Source organism: Morus notabilis, unplaced genomic scaffold, assembly GCF_000414095.1.
Source record: "Morus notabilis unplaced genomic scaffold, ASM41409v2 Scaffold989, whole genome shotgun sequence".
NCBI classification, from domain to species: Eukaryota; Viridiplantae; Streptophyta; class Magnoliopsida; order Rosales; family Moraceae; genus Morus; species Morus notabilis.
In genome coordinates, this window is record NW_010363328.1 from 69519 (window position 1) to 91064 (window position 21546).

Consider the following 21546-nt stretch of genomic DNA (forward strand, 5'->3'; position numbering starts at 1 on the left):
GAAACGCGGGATTAACGGTAACGTCTTCCCTTTTCTTTCTTTTCTTTATTCTTTATTATTAATGTATTTTCTGTCTTAGGTAGGAAGACGATTGAACTTGGTTTAGTATACGAAGCAATAGGGACAGTTGAGTTCAAATGGGTGCGTGTACGTCAAATTTAGCTGTATGTGGACTTCTGCCTTCATTTTTGTTTTCTAATCAATTCTAACTTCATTTTGGCCGTATATAACTCGCATGTATATCTTATTTATTTTGTTTAAAAAAATCTGTCAGTGTTTTTTTTTTAATATATGTATGTTATGGAGTTTATGACTCTCATTATATTGAGAAGAAATAAAAATCTGCTGATAGCATAATCCACTTAAATTGGCCTTAAGGTTATTATTATTATTATTATTATTATTATTATTATTATTATTATTGTTATTATTATTATTATTATTATTATTGTTGTTGTTGTTGTTGTTATTTTATTCATATTTGACAATGTTGATAGATATACAAATATATTAAGAGGAACGTTTGTTTCAAGCTTTATTGATCAACTTGTGTGGTAACTTCCTGAAAGCATTAGTATTCAACAATCTCACAACACCAAACATTGATAAAGGTTTGAGCATTGAGGAAAAGTACTGGAAGAGTAATTAGGAAATGCAATGTTAATAAATTAGGAAAGCTAGCGGAGTCAACTCATCTATATGTTTATATATATAATATATATTACAACCTCAATGTTTTACACGTAGGATAATAATTAAATTTTGTAACATCATTTCTTTTATTTACCATGAAATTGGGTTAACTTGCCACGTATTGAGATGTGATCATTAGGTGCCAAAAAACCAAAATGGCTTTCTGAATTTTAATAAGTGATTAAATTATGATTTGATACCACCAGTCATCACCAATCATGAATGGAATCAATTTTTTTTTATTTCTATCACTTTTGTTGAAATAGAGATAGTTAATCACTAGTTTCTATTCCCAAGCATGCACTTTGATTCCCTTGGGATAAGCCAAATTAATTCTGCGTGTAGAAATAATTGGGAAATTAATGACAATATAAATATTTTGATAAGCAAGAGGAAGAGAATATCACCCTCAAAAAAAAAAAAAAAAAAAAAAAAAAAAAAAAAAAGAGGAAGAGAATATCATGCATAATAACCTTGCATTTATCTAATGTATGGCGCTCAATGTATTGGCTCTTCTTTATATTTGTGGTTTCATTTCTTTATTCTCTTTAGATAATTATTTGAAAATTGAAAGGCAAATTTCACAAAAAAGAGTGATCATTTGTCAACTACTTATTCATATTGAGACTTGTCTAGCTATTATATATGTCATTCGGCAGCATAAATAAAGTAGATGCCCAACTTTTAGTTCCCAATTATGGAAATTATTTTTTGCTAATCAATTATGAAAATTATTAAAAGCTAGCTTTTTACTAAAACCATCCATTTGCCTCATTTATTTTCATTCAACAACTGAAGAATTTCATCTTAATGATTGTACACCACAAACCATAACCTAAGGGAATATAATCGACATGTTATTGAGATTCCTATTAATCCAATAGTAAATGTGTGATCAAATTGAGTAATTAATAACAAAAAAAAAAAAAATGAAAGTAAATGGACCTCAATTAACACTAGAAGAGGAACGACACATTATAAGCACAAAAATTTCAGTATATGAGTCAAACTGGCAAAAGATAGAGTGGAACGTGAGCTTCAAATCAGACTACATATATATTTGTTCTGTTATTATATTAAAAAAATCTATCTTGAAAAATAAAAACACATATAACATTTAATTTTATGATTGTCACGAAATTACATGGTATGTGTAGATGGTAAAATCTACAATTAGAGAAATTTAAGGTTAATAATCGCGTTAGGAGTTGTCGATTGGTGAAATTAATCCGTTGTGAGAACGATGGCGTTAGTAAACGTAAAAGTAAATGAAAATAGTAAAAAGATACAATGAATTATAATGGTTCCCCTGATAATGCAGAAAAAATCCACTGCAGGGCTCTGGTGGTTTCACTATGAGTAATAAAAAGCTTAAAATGAATCGTTCTGAGGAGAACGGGATAAGAGAGAGAGAAATGGATGCCGAAAATTATAGTAAATAGTTAATGAGCATCCACGAGTTGTTTCTTGATTCTCTGCGTGATATGCCCTTCAATTCGTGATATTTCTTTCCTTTTTGGGTGCTGCATGACTTTCCTTAACCGATTTTGTCCATAATCGACTGGTCAACCATGGTTTTTTGCTCATTTTGAGTTAATCCGGCCTCTTTGTTATCAGATTGCTGGAGATATAGTTTTCATATGTGGAAGACAATCAATTTCGACCTGTGAGAGGGTTGCTTACGGCCTAATCAACCATTGACCTTTTTCGTCATTAATTCATCTAGCTTGAGCAGTTGATTTCTTTTCTTTTCTGACTGATTCTGTTGCCAAATCCCCTATAATAAATGTCTTGAGGATATTCTCTCGTGACTTTATGTCCAAGACTTTTCGTCAACTCGTGGGATCGACCGGTAGAGTTAACGAGTCAACTAGTCGATTCTACCTGCTTGGGGAGTCGTGCTGACTCATTTAGTGACTTTCCAAATCTTAAGTTGCCACGTGCACGGTGAAAGATGAAGTACGAAATCTGACCTCAACCGTATAAAAAGTTCATTTACGAATTCATAATGAAATATAGTTGGGGAAAAAATAGTTTAAAAAAAATTAAAGAGAACATAAATTAGTCACGAGATAGGATGGAATTGGTTCTTTCTTTCCTCATATTCCTTCATATAACCTTATCAAATTAGCATTCTTAGAAAAGAAAAAAAAAAAACCACGAATACATATATGAGAAAGGAATCCAGTACCACTCTCCTTCTCTTTCTTATCATTTACGATAAAATCGACATATTAATAGTCTATTTATTCACGAGTTTAAGTCAGTAATTTTAATTTCAAATTCAAATTATGTGAAAGAGCCATTAGCAGAAATTTTGATAATACAAATTTTTTATGAAAAAAAAGTATTATAGCAAAATCAAAATCATATGTTCAGACATGTGAAATAAATGGGCCTTAAATTTCTCTCATATACGTATATTTATCAAATCAAATATCAAATAGTTTCCTAAAAACTCATGGTGCGTGCATATATCTTCATGTGATTGAGACTAAACTATATGATGGAATCTACACGTAAGTGGGACTCGTTAAGTATAAGGTTTTACGTTGCTCTTGGTATTTCTCAATCTTAGTATATGCACGTGTCTGTAATTCAAAAGCCACAAACATAGAAATGGAACTTCTAAGGTTAATTTTCCCTTTGTATAATTTGCTTATTGTTTATTTATTTTGCCAATAATCATGAAACTCCAAGGTTTCGTTACAAGTAAGAATGTATTACCCACCGGCCACCCGATAAAGACTATGCAGGATTACAGGTTACCCAACCATAAATTAGTTACTAGGATTATTTTTCCACCCTTGCAGGTTTTTTTTAAAAAGAAAAAAGAAAAATATCACTTTATTAATCGTGAAGTAACTGCTATTTTTTTTTTTTTCCTTTCCCGAAACATTATTGTATCTTGTCACACAATTTAGCTTCTTTAATTTTCTTTAATATGATATTGAGAACTTGAATTTATAATAAAGTGAGGAATGAAATTACCGCAAATATTTCTTTTTTGTAATTTATTTTATATTATAGCTGTTCTATAATTCCATTTGCTAATCAAGCTCTTTTTCAAAAAAAGAAAAAATAAAAAATAAAAAATCAGGAGAATTGAAATCGCAACACGAATCTTTGGAGTTTGTTTGGGAGTAAGAAGTGAGAAATATTGGGTCACTGGCCCATTGGCAGCTAAACACGTATAAGGTCCACGTCTTATCTCGCCGAAAATCTCGTTTCCGCGTATATCTTTGCCACGTTGGCCAGGATTTGGCGGGCCCCACAGAGGCCCTGTGCTAGGGCTAACAGCTGAATTCTTTCAAGTGACGGTTACTTTTTATATTGCCGTCGTTTCTTGGGACGTTGTCGTTTTTTAAATGTCGTTTACATTGTGTCACGACATGTGGGGCCCAGACACATAGGATCTGACTGTAATGAATCTCTTGTGTTAGTACCAACTAATAGAAGATGAGTTTTACTTGTGGGTCTCACACTCATTTTATATTAGGAGCATTGCTCTTAAACAAAATGCTCAAAAATATTATGAGTGCTAAGCATCACCATTAATAGGTGGACTCTACTTTTGATTTAAAAAAATGTTTATTAGATTAACTTTATATTAGACGGTGGTGCTAAACACCACTATTAATAGGTGGACTCTACTCTTGATTTAAAAAAACATTTCTTAGATTAACTTTATATTATATGGTGGTGCTAAGTACCACTTGTGCCTTATAATATTGCTTTTAAAAAATGTTTGGAGACACCATAAGTACTAAGCACCACTATTACTAGGAGGACTCCATCTATAAATTTCGCAACATTAAATACAACTGGTGTCTAATAATATTGCTCCTAATTTTAAGGGAAAAAAAACGTCTCTTAGATTAACATCGTCTAACCATTCATTTACTTTTACATATAGGAGAATTGGTTTTCTTTTACTACAAATAATAAAATATCCTTACTTAATTTTTTATTTTAAAAGAAGAAAGTTGTAATTTTTTTATATGCTTGGTTTTGTTTTTTTTTTTTCTTTAGAAGTGATGTGTGCTACTTAATTTGGTTTTCATAATGATGCCTAACCAATTATAATGCAACCTCATTTTAAGAAATTAAAATCTTTTATCACTAACTCTTAGCTATTTATTTTCCTTTCGAATTCATTAAATAATGATGCATTATATTATTAGTTAGGTACCATCTGAGACTTTAAAATTGAAAGAAAAATAAACGAAATCTCAGTCCACGTAATTATATAAACTTATTATGTTATCAAGTGAGAAAACTAACTATGCTACTACATGCTAACTTTTAATTATTCTGAGTTGTATATTTATTAGCAAAAAATTATTTGAGACGTTATATAATAATTGTAAGTCTAAGTTCTGACCACTTACCATCAATTAATTCACCAATCATACGTGTTTTTTTTTTAATAATTAATCAAGTTATACCACTTGACATTAGTGTACAAACAGACAAAATGATCTTTAAGGAGAAAGTGTCGTCCAGATTTATTAAATTTAGACCGACTTTTATTAAAAAAAAAAAATCAATTAAATATATGTTTGGTTCATAAATTAGAATCATGAGATTATAATTATTTTTAATTTACGTGTATTTTTTATAAAAGAAAACAACGAATTATAAATTATGATTCGAATCAGAATACGATTCCCTTACCAAATACACCCTAAATCATCACTAAAATATGTCTTATCATGTAATGTCGTTTGTCATTACGTCGATATCGACAATTGGATTTTTTTCTTTTTTTATTTTATCAATATTTTTCTACCATGATAAGTTTCAATCTTTTAAACAGCTGTTTCCTTAGCGTTGTCCAAGAAATATATCTTATGAAAGGAGCGTGAACTGAACGCGCCGTCACGTGTTACCTATAATTGGCAAAATTGACCCTTGGAACAAATAAGGGGTCCGACAGGAACAAAACTTGCACAACTCTCCAAGAGGCGACCGATACCATTGTTGGCTGTGGGCATAATGATTGACTTATATATGTGTGTATATACACAAATGACTTTTTTTTAAGGATGTTTCTTCTAAATGTTGAAGTTTTATAAAACTATATAAATAACCGTTTCCATTAATTTATTAGTTAATAACTGATTAATTTTAATTCATCATCGATTAATTTAATTATTTATTATTATTATTTAATATTAATTAATAATTAACTAAAATCAATTAGCAAATATATTTTAATCAATAAATTACGGTCTCGTTCATTTCACCGATTTGAGTTTTCAGTTTTAGGCTTCTACAGTAAAAAGCTCTCATAAAATGTCACATCAAAATTTTCTGCTACAGTAAAAAGCTATCAGAAAATGTCACATCTCAACTCGAATTAAAAACTCAAATCCGCGACGTGAACGAGGCCTACATATTTATTAATGATAAAACCATTAATAAATTGATAATACGGTCAATCACCAATTGATCGTGAGTCAATAACTAATTGATTGCAATTTATAGGTCAATCACTAAACTCATGTAAACAAAACGACTATTTTCATAAAATTAAAAAAGTTCAGTTATTTATGAAAATAAGTGGTTAAAAAAGATCACCCAGCACAATTTCCCTATATATTATATTATTGAAGCGTAAAACACCTGAAAGAACAATATATATAATATTGATTTACTAATCACAATAATTAGTGTGTTCTCAATCATGTAGGCCTCGTTCGCTTCGCGGATTTAAGTTTTCAATTTAAGTTGAGATGTGACATTTTCTGAGAGCTTTTCATTGTAGTAGAAAAAGTTAGATGTGACATTTTTCTGAGAGCTTTTTACTGTAGAAACTTAGAACTGAAAACTCAAATCGGTAAAAAGAACGAGACTGTAATGTTTTAGTATCATTTTTATTGTTATCTTAGTATTGTCGTTTTCCATACAAGTTGTTATAGATATATAATGGGTACAATTAAAGCTGACAATTTAGATAGCGACATAACGACACGACTCGAAACTTGCACGAAATTAACGGATTTAGGTTTACTAAATGGGTTTGGGTCATAATCGAGTTTGTCCTATTAGGTACAATTATATGCTCCTCGTATGAAATATTTTGACCTCCGCACTTAAACACTATTATGGTTTCTTTTTTTGAGAAAGTATTATGGTTACTTACAAGAGTACTATATATACTTTAATTGCTTGTGAAATTTTTTGAGGGCCAACACTCAACAATATTAATCCATCAAATTAAATGCGAAGATCATGACTTAAATCACTTGTCTAATTTTATATATTTAAAAAATATTTTAATAATTATATTATGCTATATTACAAAAAAAATTATAATATTTTTAATTGATTTTTAATGCTTCTTATTAAATAACTATCAAAGGTTAGACACTATTTAGAATATAATTTAAGATTTGAAAATTTGGTTTGTCTCGGATTAATATTGAATAATAAAAACATGTTGAGCGGGAATAAAGTTTAGTGTGTAATAATTTAGTAAAAAGATGTGTGGGTTCACTGTTGTTGTTTGTGTGATTAAGAAGCTCCGTCACGACAAAGACCAAATATAAATCATGTTAGCCGAAGAATTCCCCTCTTTCTTTGGGCTTTAAACACGTTTTTTCACAACAAATTTTACGAATCTAATCAAACAGTAAACATAGTGTTGCAGAGGAAAATGATTTATGGGTCATTTTATTTATGTCTCATTTTTTATTCTTCAATAGTATCATGTCACCTCAATCAATTAGAAAATGATGATAGTTAAGATATTCGTGTTAAAAAATATCCTTTTGATGAAAACCATCACTTAAAATTCACGAAACATTCACGTTGAATCGCCAAGAATTAATATACTAATAAGTGAAAACGTACATGAATTCATGATAATAAATTACTCTCTAGAATCGTGCGGTTTATCTTTCAGATCAACATGTTTTCCTATAAAATCATTTAACTTTCTCTCTACTCTCTTTGATGATGGAATGTCAAAAATAATAGAATGTTAGATGTGATTTGAGGACCATAACCACTATATATAGATAATTTTCATGTTAGCTTTTAGTATTTTTATTTTAATCCATTATAAAAATAAAAATTACTCTTAAGTCTCTACACATTAAAGGCATATACCCTATTAAATACATTAAAACCTAAATTATCTAAACTGTAACATGTCATTTTTAATAAGCTCAATCTTATATGACAGTATGTAATACATAATTATTAATATATAAGTTTAATATTAAATTAAGGATCTAATAACGTGACATGAATTTAGTGAGAACGGCCTAAAAAGGGGCACGAGCGAAAGGACAATTAAACTCAATTTATTTGTAGATTGGTACAGGAACTGATAAGTAGTCAAAAGTAGGTTCTTTTTGGGCTGCTTTCTCAAGTAAAGGTGCAGTGGGAAATGGCAATCCATAGAGTAATACTGTATAACTTTATCTTAACAGCGTAACACTTCATCTTTCTTTCATTTGATACCATAGATTCAGTGGATGTAGCCTTGGTTAATGGCCAAACCACGATAAAAACTTGTTTATTTACGTTTCATCTTCTTTTATTCTTGATAGTTTTTTTTTTTTTTTGGTGCTAAATTTCTTTTATTCTTGATAGTTATTTATCCTTCAACAGTGGAAGTCAAAGATTGACAATATTAGAATTCGTTTAACCAAGAATTTATTCCTCTTTATTTAATTTTTCATTATTAACAGAAACTACGCACTAACTCTGGCATGATGCCTAGATATGCATAAATCGAGCAACTATGGCTGGAGGATTCGTGGGGATGAATATTACGATTGAGCTTCGGTATATATGATGAGCGGGGCCGTTCACAAAACAACATCGGCCTCATTCTCAAGGAGAATCATGTAAAGACCGCTCCTGGCCGTGGGATTCAAAATGTCCACCATTCTGCAATATGATGGCAAAGGTGATCCTCAGGAGCACCTTGACTCGTTTCATTGACCATATGAAGATCTTTAGTTTAGGCGCCACAAAAATTAATTAGTCTTTTTTTAAGGTCTTAAAATGAGAAAATTTTAGAATTGTCTTCTTGAGTTGCTTAATTTTCACTAATCTGTTGGTTTTTTATTGGGGTATTTTTTTAGCTTTTATCTTCTAATTGTAAGAATTTTTTTCTTTCTTTTTAATTTTCTGCTATAGATAAAAAGGTTTGACATCATAATCGTGATTATTAAATCTTCACTAATTAAAGAAGCATAAGAAGGTTTTTAAATCTCGCCGCCGTGCTCCGTCCTTTGCAAGTAACAAGACGAAGGATTCTTTTTTTATTTTATTTTATTTATTTATTATTATTATTATTATTATTTTGAGGTTCTAAAGAGGCTCGTTTAGTTTCATGATGTGTAATGCACTATTTGGTTGTGATTAAGTGTCATTCTCTATTTAACTACCCAAAAAAAAGTGTCATATTTGGTTATGATTAAGTGTCATTCTCTATTTAACTACCAAAAAAAAAGTGTCATTCTCCATTTAGTAAATGGTTGCACTAATTACGCCGTAAACAAAATAATGTCTTTTTTTTTTTGTTTTTTGTTTTTTGTTTTTTGTTTTTTTACAGATGAGCTAATTAATAACAGATAGCAATGAGGGTATATTCGAAATTTTATCCATGATGCATGTGAGCATCCAGATCGTCAGTACTCTCTCGGGACCATTAATAGTTTAAGTAAATGAAAGCCGACATATGGCAAAATCCAAAAAAAAAAAAAAAACATGTTTATTTATTTATTTATTTATTTTGCTAGTTGAAAGCCTACATTTAACAGTCCAATTAGCAGCTTCCATCCTAGTCAGCTCTGACACAACAAAAGCACAAGAGTTTAACGGATGTGACGATTTCCACATTAGCAAGCACATGTTAAAATTGTTTTCTTGTGCCCAGACTCTGTGGCCAACTTGATCTAAGTACCAGTGTTCCATTGACGCGTGTATGGTAAAAGAGTGTACGTTATCCTCCACCATCTCTCAGTTTGTAAGAAAAATGATTCCTTCTTTTCAGCCACAGATTTATATTAAAAAATTATTTAATTAAATTAATAATTAAATATTTATTTTATTGATAAAAAAATTTTAATAAAAAAATATCTTTTGAATATGCATATTTTTTAAATTAATGTTTAATTTTTAAAATGTCTTATAATTAATCGTTAATTTATTATTCTATTTCAATTTCAATACTTTTATTATTAAATGTTATATGACGAAATCTATACAAATTAAATATCAAAATCGAAAACATCTAAAATTTAGAGGTTATTTATTTAATTATCTTTTATTTCTTAATTTGTTTTTCTTTTTCTTGAAATTTCTTTGCCATTCTTTTGGTAAAAAATTGCGGCTTTGATTCCTCATTGTATTAAAACAACAACAACAATAATAATAAAAGATAAAATTATTTTTGTATTTACTGTTATAGCGAAACATCTTTTTAGCACTCTATGTTTTAAATAATATTAAAATTGTACATTCATCTTAAAAAACGTTCTTTCAATACTTTGAGATCGATTTTCAAGACATAAAACGTTCATTCTATCCTTCTAACTAGTTATTTAGACCAAACCAATAATTTTTGAAAAGAATTCTAAAAATACTTTAAAACATTAAAATTTTAAAAAATTAAAATAAGTTAAAATATTTTTAAAAAATATTTATAAAGTTATTAATTTTTATTTAATTAATAAAAAATTATAGTTTGGACATTGTATGTCCAAAAAATCACTCTTAAAGTACGAAAGAATATCTTTTAAAGGTGAAAATACTGTTTTAATATTATTAAAAATACAGAATAATTTTATTCCTAATAATAATGATAACAATACCGGATTAGACAGAATGCTATAATAAGAATATCACAATTTAAAAGCACATTTTTAATAAAGTGTTTTGTTTTATTTTTGAACTTTACATGGAATCGTATATTAAATTATCTCTCGACTATATGCCGGCAACCGTATTTGAAAATTTTATTTCAACTTCTGATAAAGAAAAGGTAATTTGCAATAGTATTTCGAGCTAAATAAAAAAAGAAAGGGGGAAAAGCTTGATAAGTACAACTTGTATTTTCTCGTTTCTTATATTTTTTCGTTGACAATGATAATTTGCTGCTTCAAATTGCTTCAGAATGCATGTGTTAATATGGAAAAAGAATGTCTCTATGCATACATAGTTTTTATTTTTTCAATAATTAACATGTTTTGAATTAAATGTGTCTCTACATGTGTACTCCTTGATGACTTTGCTCACATGGAAAATAAACATATAATTGATAACTTGTTTCTTTTTTCTTTAAAGAGTTGATAATCTAATCTCTTTAGAATTTAGATATTTACAAATGCGTAAAAGGTAAATAATGTCCTACTATCTTACTCAACCTATAAACTGCAATATTTTAGTGCATGATAGATGAAAGTCTTGTCATTTTTTCTCACCTAATGTACATGGTACATATATATTATTATTATTATTATTATTATTTATTTTATTATTATTATTATTATTTTACGAACTGACATGGTAACTGGGCATGGGTCCTTATGCTTAAAAGACAATACAATCATCAATTCACAAACATAAACTTGAATGAAGCTCAGAAAAATATAATATGTACCAGGATTCCACGAATGAAAAACACCCAAAAAGATACACCAAAGATGTTAGTTACTCACGTATGAGTGTGGTCCGAATACCACTCAACCACCCACGAAATCAGGAACCAATATGCCCATTATTTGTTTCAGTTACGTCTTTGATGGAAAGACGTTAACATATATGTATCTATGTATCTATGATAACTGGGCATGGGTCCTTATGCTCAGCACTTTCAAAATACACCATCTATAGTGCGTTGTTAGAGTATAGAAGTCCCTAAACCGAGAATAACCCATTTTAAAAAACCTTGTGAACGTGAGAACAACAATGACCGGAGGTGTGTTTTCGGTCAGTTTTAAATTCCGCAATATTGATCTATATGATATATATTAGATTATTAAAGCATTTTTCTAATAATTAGTATCAGAGCACGTTTTTGCCTCTGTATTGTTGTCCTGCATTTTTTATTTTAAGTCAATGATTTAGACTTCTTTTTTTTTTTTTTTAATGCAAAATGTGGTTAGGAATAATTAGGAAATTAGATTTCTAACATTTCTGAGTTTAAAACGTAATTTTTTGGTGTTTGGAAGGCTAAAGAAACATCAAGTTTCATTTCAGGTCGAAATCGGGTTGAAACAACCCGGATGGAGGTTGAAGACGACAAAAACAACATGTAATTTTGGCTAAAGGAATGAAGAGTTTCATTTATGGGCTTAGAGTTGTTGATTTAATTTCTAGGCTATTGAAGATATATTATGACAATTTAGCTGCAGTTTTTATGACTAAAAACAATAAAAGTGGTAGTAGAAGTAAACACGTCGACGTCAAGTATTTAACCATAAGAGAACGTGTTAAAAAAATAGTGATTATTGAACACGTTAGCACTGAATTGATGATTGTTGATCAAGGATCATGTAGATGGAATGAGACTTGGTTCCTTTGTGTAATTTTCGTTGTAAGAATTGATGTTATTTTTAATGAAACTCTATTATGATGTTTTCTCATATTTATTTGTACATAAATTAATTGTATTTTTATTTTGTGCATTATATAATATAAAATATTAAATTGCTAATTAACTATGAGAATATGGAGGAATGCATAAAATGTTATATCTTAATTAGAGTTAAATTATGCAATAGATGGTTATTCTCATAATTTTTGCTTAAATAATGTCTAGTGGTCCATATAATTTTATGGGAAATAGTAGATAATAGGCCAATATAAAAAGCTTAAGAAAGTATATAAGTCAATTTTTAGTCATAAAATTTACCATTTCTTTTTTTTTTTCTTTCCTTTTTCTTTCGATCCTCTCTTTCTCTCTCTTAGCTGTACACGCAGCTCTCTCTTTCTAGCTTAACGCGACTCTTCACCGGCGCCGATCTGTCGGTCGGTCGTTCTCTTTCTCGTTGGATTTGCTCTTCTCCAATCGTCTTTGAGCAGCTGTTCCGGTGATTTTTACTGAACAACAGGTTTGTCTCTCTTAGCTGTACACGCAGCTCTCTGTCTTTCTAGCTTCACGCAGCTCTTCACCGGCACCGATCCGTCGGTTGGTCAGTCGTTCTCTTTCTCGTTGGATTTGCTCTTCTCCGGTCGTCTTTGAGCAGCTGTTCCGGTGATTTTTACCGAACAACAGGTTTGTGTATTCTTAGTTTCTAGTTTTATTTTTGTTGTATTTTCATTTTCATATTTTGGATTATTTCGGTTTGCTCTCTCTCTTTGTCCGTTAATTTGCTGTTTTTCGGTCATTTTTTGAGCAGGTCCTCCGTTGATTTTTACCGAACAACGGGTTTGGGCCTTCTTCGTTTCTAGTTTTTTATTTTTTATTTATTTTTTGTTGTAATTTCGTTTTCACATTTTGCATTATTTCAGTTTTTTAATATTTTTATGATTGAATATAGCTCTTGTAATTTAATGATTTTTGTAGGCATACAATCTGTTTCAGTCATTGACAGTTTTTTTATAACTTGTCCGGTTATGGGACATAACTTGACGAGTTATGGTCCACAATTGACTGGGTTTTTATATAACTTATCCGGTTATGCACTTTAACGTGACAGTGTTCCTGCAATATGTTTGTAGACATGCAATCTGTTTCAGTCATTGTTGCTTATAGGGGAAAATGGAGTCTAGAAAACCAATATACAAATTTTAGTTTTCAATCAGTTTTTATTCCGGAGGATGCTTCTTTGAAGTTTTTACAGGAGTGTTTATGTGAGGAGCTGCATCTTAAGTTGATTGGTTTTAATGCTGGTGTTCATTCTTTATTACTTTTTGTGGAAAGGAAGTTGAAGGACCCAATTGAAATGGTTTCAGATCTAAAGAGGGATGATGATGTTAAGTTATTTTTAAACTTAGTTCGACACAATAAGGAAGCTCTTGGATACCCGTTGGTAATAGATTTTGTTAGTAGCTCCATTAGTGCAGTGGGATCTACTTCTTCTTCATGTTGTTTTACGAGTTCAAGAGATGAGGCGTCTTCTTCTAATGTTGATGGTTCCGTTTGTCAATTCGAAGATGATATTGATGTTGCGATGAATAATATTTTGATTGAAGATTTGGATATTTCAAAGCTGCCTATGTCGTTTGATGTGAATGTAGGCAATCAATTCATGAGCAAGTCGGTTCTCAAGAAACTCATGCATGTAATTGCTATTAGGAGGCATTTTGAGTTTAAATTTGAAAGATCTAATAATTCATTTTATGTTTTGGTTTGTAAGAATAAGAATTGTACTTGAAAGATGCGTGCTGCTAATGTTTCAAATGGTAATGTTTGGGCAGTGAAGAAGTATGTTAAGGAACATACTTGTTGATGTTGTTAGTGCTGAGCATCGTCAAGCAAATAGTCGCGTTGTTTTGGAGTTTTTAAAGGGCGATTTTAGCATTGGGCTTGCAGACTATTTACGTCATAATGATTTGAGGTCTATAATGCATGGTAAACATGGTGTCGAGATTAGTTACTACAAAGCACGAATGGCTCGCCGATACGCGTTAGCATCAATGATAGGAAGTGCAGTGGAGTCATATGCTTCCATTCCTTTCATGTGCAATGTTTTCAAGGGGAAAAATCCATGTCATTTTTTTATGTGTTATGCTTATACTTTTGTTTATCTTAATATTTTGAAGGAGAAAAATCCAGGTTATGGTACCTTAACTTGACAGGTTATAGTCCATAACTTGTCATGTTATCGGATAAGTTGACAGGTTTTTATTAAAATTTGTCTGGCTATGGAGCATAACTTGATAGGTTATGATTCAGAATTGATAGTTTTTTTTTTCTTTTTTGCATAACTTGTCCGGTTGTGCATAATAACTTAATTAATTTTTTGTAGATATTAGAATGTATAAATAGTTATTGTACTTTAGTGCTGTGTATAAATAGTTATTTTTAATGTTTTTATTTTGGTTTTTTCTTTGTAGGATCTGTGACGTCTTATGAGCTTGACAATGATGGGCGGTTCAAGTATTTTTTTTTGTGCTTGGGGGCTTCTATTAATGGTTGGCACCAGTGTAAGCCTGTGATCTCAGTTGATGGCACCTTTTTGAAGAATGAGTTTTCTGGGACCTTGCTTCTCTCTGTAATTTTAGATGCTGATAATCATATTTTTTCGCTTGGTTTTGCAATTGTTGATTCGGAGACCGACTCCTCGTGGGAATGGTTTTTTGAAAGGCTTAAGGAGGCAATAGGAACTCACGAAGAACTTGTTATTGTTTCTGACCGAAAGAGTAGTATCCCTAAAGCAGTTGAGAAGGTTTTTCGGGATGCATCTCATGGATTTTGTATGCAACATTTACTTAGAAATTTGAATTCAAATTTTAAAGGTGTGCATGTGGATGCTATATTCTATTGTTTTGCCAAGGCATACTGCTCACTTTGAGAGGAAGAGATATGATGTCATGATGACTAATATCTCTGAGTCGTTGAATAATGTCTTAGCGAATGCTAGGGAGTATCCTATTGAAGCTTTAATTGAGCATTTCAGATCCCGCTTGCAAATATGGTTTTATGAAAGTCAAAATAAGGCGGATCAGACTTTTACATACTTGACTAAACATGCAAATAAATGCATTCGTGATAGGAAAAAGATTGCACGTTGCTTATCTGTAAGTTGCTTTTGTTTCAAGTATTTACTATTTTTTTATGTTTCCCTTTTTTTGTTTCATTTTGTTGGTTATATTTTTTGTGTTGATTTTGTGATTCTTTTGGTCTCTTTTTTTTTTTTTTTTTTTATTTTTTTTGTTCTTTTTTTTTTTTTTTTTTTTGAAGTTATTCTATTGTTTGATTTGGTGATTCTTGTATTTTGAAAATTCTACTTGCTTTCAAGGTGGTTGCTTCTTTTTTGATTTGGTTATATGTTGTGTTTTTCATTTTGATTTGACTTTTTTCGTTTTCTTATCTTTCTATTTTTAGGGTGCTGTTGATAATTCTGAATTTTTGACATGCTTTGCTTCCTTGGAGGCAAAAACTAATAGTTTGGTTGTTGAAGTTTCTTCCCTTCGAAGAGATTTCAATGAAAAGATTTCTTCCCTTCGAAGAGATTTCAATGAACAAATTTCTTTTGTGGTTCAGTCAATGATAATGCTTGGTAAAAAGTTTGATAGTGTGTTTTCTTCTAATAAGAACAAGCAACGGAATGAAGAACAAGCATTTGAAGAACAATCATGATTCATGCTGATCCTTTGACAAAAGACATACCGCCGTTGAAATTCAAGGATCATATAGATAGAATGAGACTTGGTTCCTTTGTGTAGTTTTCGTTATAAGAACAGATCTTATTTTTAATAAAACTCTATTGTGATGTTTTTTCATATTTATTTTCTTTGTGTACACATTTATTTATTTATTTATTTTGAGAAACATCATTAATTTTTTGACCTGCAATAAACATAGAGTTTATTTATTAAGTTATTTGGGCTATTGTTTAAGAGGCATGATATATAGTGATGTGTGGAAGATAATACTCATTTTTAGAGGACATATCGCCATATTCATGTGTTATGTTTCTTTTCTTCAGTAGAAGAATTCGTGGATTTTGGATATCATTGAATAATACGGAGTAAGTGGGAGAATGTTAGGAGACGTTTGGTTCATGGATTAGAATCATGTGATTAGAACTATTTTTGATTTATGTGTATTTTTTATGAGAGAAAATACTATAGTAAATCATGAACCATAATTCAAATCATGATTTAAATTCTCCAACCAAACGTTCTCTTAATTACCTACGTACAAGTGTGGTCCGTATACCACTCAACCACGCACGAAATCGGGAACCACTATGCCCATTATTTGTTTCGGTTACGTCTTAGATTAAAAGAAGTTAGCATGTGTGTGTATGTATGTGTGTGTGTGTATGTATATATATATATATATATATATGATAACTGGGTATGGGTCCCAATGCTCAGCACTTTCAAAGTACAACATCTATAGTTAGTTGCTAGAGTATAGAAGTTCTTAACCTGGGAATAAACCATTTTAAAAAACCTTGTGAACGCGAGAAGAACAATGAACGGAGGCATGTTTTCGGTCCGTTTTAAATTCCACAATATTGATCTATATGCTATATATTAGATTATTAAAGCGTGATTTAGATCGTATTAGATTTTTCTAATAAGGACTTCTTAACAAATTATCCATATATTAGATTATTATTTCTTGAGGACGAAACACACTACCAACCTCTTACATAAACAAGAAAAAAATAAAAATGAATCACGGTAAGAACCACTTTTTTCCCTTTTCTTGAGGATGTGGATGCTAAGGTTTTTTTTTCTTTTTAACTGAAAGTACATTTTTATACTTTGTCATAGAGATTTACCATTTAAATTGGAAATAAAATTCAATGTGTAACGTATCATTATTCTCTTAACAGTAAACATGTTTCTTTTTCTCTCTTTTTTTCCCCTCTTGGAAGTAACATAAACATGTTAGTTTTGAGAGAATTGAGACTAGTTAGAGCCACATCAAAAAATTGATACGGCGAATCAACGAAAATAATATTAATATTTAGGTATCGTTCATTTCACTGATATAAATTTTTAGTTTTAAGTTTTTATAGTAAAAAGTTCTCATAAAATGTCACATTTAATTTTTTCTGCTACAATAAAAAGTTCTAAAAAAATGTCACATCTTAACTCAAATTAAAAATTTAAATATGTGAAGTGAACGAGACCTCAGTAATTAAATGAGTCCTTCAAAGTTCAAATGATATTACAAGCTTTGACAATGACGTGTTTTGACTTGCAACCCAAAAAAAATGACGTTTTGGCTAACGTTAGTGCTAACGTTAATTAATGGTATTTATTTTACTGATAATTACAACGCATTAATATTCGTCTAATCATGAATCATGAAATTAAAATTATTTTTAATTTATTTATATTTTTTATAAAAAAAAATATTATAATAAATTATTAATTATGATTAAAATTGGGATACATTGATAATTACAACGCATTAATATTCGTCTAATCATGAATCATAAAATTAAAATTATTTTTAATTTATTTATATTTTTTATAAAAAAAATATTATAATAAATCATTAATTATGATTAAAATTGGGATACAAATTCTCCAACTAAAACTCTTGATATCTGTTTCATATTTCTCCTCCCATTACAAATATACTAAAGGAGGGAGGCTGATCACTGTCAAGCCAGGTTCAATTTACTGTTAATTGTACAGTGCACGGACGATTTTACCCTTCTCCATTCTGTTTTCTTCCTTTTGGGTGGGGGTTTCTTTTTCTTTTCCTTCGTTTGGTTTTTTCCTTTTTTGTCCCCGTTTTTCTTGTTCTTTTTCCTTTCGTTTGCGCCTGTTTCGTTCTTTCCTTCTTTTTCTCTTCCGCTCTGGTTCTTTTCGCTCCCTTCGTCCTCTTGGGAATCCTGCATTTTTCGCTTTGTGCTCTCAATGTTTTCGTTCTATTGGCGTCATTTGGCCGGAGAAATTTGGGGATTTTATGTATTTTTCCTTTATTTGTTTGCTCGGTTTGGTTTGTCCTAAATTTGGGGCTTTTGTTTTTCCTTCTTTCTGGGTTCCCTTGTTGCTTTGATTTCTGTCTTACATTTGATTTTGTTTCTATTCTTCGTGCATGCCTCTCTAATTTCTCTCCATCTGTCTGGATTTGTATCTTTTCTGCTCCTTTTTCTTGTTTATTAAAAAAGAGGGCTTTTTGGTTCTGATTGTTTCCTGTTGATTGATTTTGGTTGGGATCTTGCATTTGCTGCTTTTTGCTCTCATTTTCATGTCATTTGGGTTGAAAATTTGAGGGATTTTATGGATTTTTTTTCTTTGTTCGTTCCTTTCCTCTGATTTAGCCGGAAATTTGGGGGTTTTATTTCTTTTTTCTTCCACGTTCCTCGGCTGCTTCAATTTGTGATTTATGTCCGATTTTCTTTCCGTTCTTGATGCAGATCTCTAACTTTTCTTCCTTGCTTATGATTTTGTTCCAGTGCATGTTTTCCCCTTACTTTTGCTCAGTTTTTTCTCATTTGTTTTCCCCCTCTCTTTTTTTTTAGATAATAGGCTTTCCTATATCTAATGCAATTTCCTGATGAGTTATGCATGTTGTTTTGTTGATTCAGGTCCTTCAACCTCTGCTTTCATGGATTTTTTTTCCGCAGGACGTCTGTTTGCATGGCTGGAATTTCTTTTGGTTGGTTTTGTACCGCGTATGGGTAATCTCAATTGTTTTGTTTCATTTATTGGCATACTGAGTTGGGCTGCCTATGCTGCTAATTTGTCTTGCTAGCTTCGTCATTTGCTCTCATTTCACTGCAAAAATATTAAATGATTTGCCAATTGTCTCAAATTTGTGGCAATTTTGGCTCCCTGGTTTTTGTCCCTTTTTTTCTTATTATTTTTCTCCATCTCTTTCCCCGCCTTTTCTCTTACAATAACTACGGTATTGGTTTTATGATTTAATTAACAAATTTAATTTTTTTACCGTCTGTAAACCGACTATGCCCTATTGCGTGTTGTGTTATTATAGGTTACTCACTGTTCACACATGTTTTTTCCTTCCTTATTTATGAAGACTATTGCTTTGGATCGATTTATTGTGTTTCTCCTGTCCCTTTCTCTTGTCTCGCCAGTTTTTCTCCTCTGTTTTATTCCTAATCATTTACTGCTTCATTCCACCATGATCATTTACTGTTCTGCTCTTTTACTCTTCTATCTTTGACTGCCTATCTTTATCTTTGTTTCATTTCTGATCATTTACTCCATTCCATCTTTCATCATTTACTGCCCTGTTTTCCTGTTTCTTTATTTCTGACCATCTCTGAGTTTTTTTGGTTTGTCGATATCTCACAATTAAAGCAGTGTTTGGAGCATTTCAGGTACCATTAATAGTCCTTGCCAACAATTTTTTAATGTCCTTTGCTGATATTTCATATATTCCTTTCCTGTAGCATTACTGATATGCATTGTTTTCCTTTCATAATGGTTGTTGATGTATGCCTTTGTTGTTTAATTAGTAGCTCTTATTGACGTAGAATGTTGGTAAGAGTCCTTCCTTATTGTTAATAAATGCTTTTAATTTCTCTGCATTATTTTTTTTGCCCCCCCTTTTTTTTCCTCCATATCCTTTACTGCTTAAATATGCCTACGTATTCTTAACAGCATATGTGCTTTATTTACCTCTCAGTAGCATATTTATATACATGTCTTTATCCCGTATACTTTAGCTTTAGCTTTTTTTTTTTTTTTTCCTTTGTTTTTTTCCTCTTTCCCTCTTCTATTCTTTCCCTCTCTATATGGCAATGATGACTATACTTGATTTGTACGTGTTAGGCTTTATATGATTTGTCTAGAGATTGCTGTGAATGTATTTTCTTTATTTTGATTCTGTTTTTGTCTTCCCTTACTGATTCATAATATTTTACTCTGTTTTATTGTGAATGATTTCCTTGGAATTATTTCCTGTTCGTAAAGCCTAATTCTACTGTACATAATAAAGTGTGATAATAGTCTTGCTTTTAAAATTTTCCCATTTTTTCCCGTCCTATCCTTTTGTGTTGTTGACTCCATGGTCCCTGTGCTGTTTAAGTTTTCATTTGTTATTGTTTTATTCCTGTTTTGGCCTCAGATTTTGAGTCATTTCATACAAATGGAACTCTACCTTCCTATTCGTTTCACAATTTGCTCAAGTTTTTTTTCATTCACCTGGTAGTCTCTGGACAACATCGTATTTTAGTCTACTTCGCCCATTTCCCCTATCACACAAATCATAATCAGTATGGCGGGTATAACATCTTATTAATCTTCAAAAGTGCAGTTGCCCATAACAGGCAGCCACAAAATTGCCATAGATATATAATTTCGTGTGCCCATCATACATTGTTGAAAACACTGAATGTCTGAACCATGGTTGCCAAATAAGAATATTATGATATTCCTGTTATATGAGCTTCTTTTAGCTCCTTTTACTTATTTGGTCATTTGTCCATTCATTTGCTTCTCTATGTATGCGTATTTCCTATTATTTAATTCCTTATATTGTTATATTGCAGTTTTATTACTCTTCTTCAACCATTTCTTTTGGCATCCTATTTCTTTGTTTATTTACTTATTCATATGTCTGTATTTGGTCGGATTCCTTATTACTTAATGCTTCATGTGTTTATTGTTGTTCCCTTTATTGTTATTCGCACTTGCTTCATTCATATTCGGTCTTTCATGCCTAAGACATATAAATATCTATTTTTTATATGTTTTAGGATGTAAATAGAACATTGTAACGTCGCATATTGTTTGATCTCTATAGCCATGATTATTTATTCAGGAAGTGTATAAAATGCTATAAATAGATGTTAAAACAATTATGCACGTTGTGAAGTAAGATAAAGCATAATGTAACATAGTATTCTCATGACATTTCTCCTCTTCAAAGTTTATTGTAGTTATCATCATCATGTAAAATAACCAAACAAAAATATTCTAACATTCATGTTTCGTTAATTTCTTTCTTCTCCTTCTCTCCCCTCCCCTTTTTCCTTTTTTTTTCCCTTCCCCTTCCTCCTCTATAGCCATGATGATTTATTCAGGAAGTGTATAAAATGCTATAAATAGATGTTAAAACAATTACGCACGTCGTGAAGTAAGATAAAGCATAATGTCCACAGTATTCTCATGACATTTCTCCTCTTCAAAGTTTATTGTAGCTATCATCATCATGTAAAATAACCAAACAAAAATATTCTAACATTCATGTTTCGTTAATTTCTTTCTTCTCCTTCTCTC